Source organism: Arvicanthis niloticus, chromosome X (genome assembly GCF_011762505.2).
Source record: "Arvicanthis niloticus isolate mArvNil1 chromosome X, mArvNil1.pat.X, whole genome shotgun sequence".
NCBI lineage: Eukaryota > Metazoa > Chordata > Mammalia > Rodentia > Muridae > Arvicanthis > Arvicanthis niloticus.
The window spans coordinates 75,843,076-75,844,927 of NC_047679.1; the positions used below are offsets into that span (position 1 = coordinate 75,843,076).

The following is a 1,852-nucleotide window of genomic DNA, read 5'->3' on the forward strand; positions in this document are numbered from 1 at the left end:
CTTTCTTATGCAAACAAGCTTAATTAAACTGTGTAAGTCACAGAAGAAAAGACATGGCAATAGGAAAGGGACTAGTTAGCAAAAGGAAATGGGGGGAATATGAACACAGTACATGCATACACATATTAAGATGTCTAAAAGTAAAAAAGTCTTTGAAAACATGGAGATGAAAAAACTTCACACATACAATAGGTGTAAGAAATATTAATACAGGCTCTCTGCTCCTCCCTGTTCCGGAGACCGCTGCATCTTCTTGTGCAGTGCCAGCCTCGTCCCGTAGACAAAATGGTGAAGGTCGGTGTGAACAGATTTGGCCGTATTGGGCGCCTGGTTACCAGGGCTGCCTTCTGCTCTGCAAGGGGCAAAGTGGAGATTGTTGCCATCAACGACCCCTTCATTGACCTCAACTACATGGTCTACATGTTCCAGTATGACTCCACCCACGGCAAGTTCAATGGCACAGTCAAGGCTGAGAATGGGAAGCTTGTCATCAAAGCGCAGCCAATCACCATCTTCCAGGAGCGAGATCCCGCTAACATCAAATGGGGTGATGCTGGTGCTGAGTACGTCGTGGAGTCCACTGGTGTCTTCACCACCATGGAGAAGGCCAGGGCCCACTTGAAGGGTGGGGCCAAAAGGGTCATCATCTCCGCCCCTTCTGCTGATGCCCCCATGTTCGTGATGGGTGTGAATCATGAGAAATACGACAAGTCACTCAAGATCGTCAGCAATGCATCCTGCACCACCAACTGCTTAGCCCCCCTGGCCAAGGTCATCCATGACAACTTTGGCATCGTGGAAGGGCTCATGACCACAGTCCATGCCATCACTGCCACTCAGAAGACTGTGGATGGCCCCTCTGGAAAGCTGTGGCGTGATGGTCGTGGGGCTGCCCAGAACATCATCCCTGCATCCACTGGTGCTGCCAAGGCTGTGGGCAAGGTCATCCCAGAGCTGAACGGGAAGCTCACTGGCATGGCCTTCCGTGTTCCTACCCCCAATGTGTCCGTTGTGGATCTGACATGCCGCCTAGAGAAACCTGCCAAGTATGATGATATCAAGAAGGTGGTGAAGCAGGCATCTGAGGGCCCACTGAAGGGCATCCTGGGCTACACTGAGGACCAGGTTGTCTCCTGTGACTTCAACAGCAACTCCCACTCTTCCACCTTTGATGCTGGGGCTGGCATTGCTCTCAATGACCACTTTGTAAAGCTTATTTCCTGGTATGACAATGAATACGGCTACAGCAACAGGGTTGTGGACCTCATGGCCTACATGACCTCCAAGGAGTAAGAAACCCTGACCACCCACCCAGCAAGGACACTGAGAGCAAGAGAGAGGCCCTCGGTTGCTGAGGAGTCCCTGTCCCCCACACTGAGCATCTCCTCACGATTCCCTTCCCAGACCCCACAACAACAGGAGGGGCCTAGGGAGCCCTCCCTACTCTGAAATACCATCAATAAATGCTCGCTGCACCCACAAAAAAAAAAAGAAATATTAGTACAGCTGTACTACTGTAAATGTTAAATCTGTACTGTAAAAAGAAAATACTCAAGTAAAAATATGTATCTATGCAAATCAAACTAAGTAGTACCTATATAGATAGTATAATGTTTAAGATAATTATCTTATAAAATTGTGTATTTAAAATAAATAATTTATAGTAGAACTTACATAAAAAATTAGGGTAGATGACATCAAAGTACACTTCTGTATTCTTTTCTATTGCTGTTATACCAATGTCAAGGAAACTTAGACAAGAACAAATTTATTTTGGCTTATGGTTCTATAGAAATAGAATTTATAATGGTAAAGTGAAAGTAAAATTGCAGGAGCAAGAAACTGAGGGCTC

The 1,852-nt window shown here is 46.4% G+C and overlaps 1 pseudogene; it reads left to right on the forward strand.

Moving 5' to 3' along the window:
• Window positions 1-270: 270 nt before the first annotated feature.
• Window positions 271-1,303, forward strand: LOC117695462 (glyceraldehyde-3-phosphate dehydrogenase pseudogene; annotated as a pseudogene).
• Window positions 1,304-1,852: the final 549 nt, after the last annotated feature.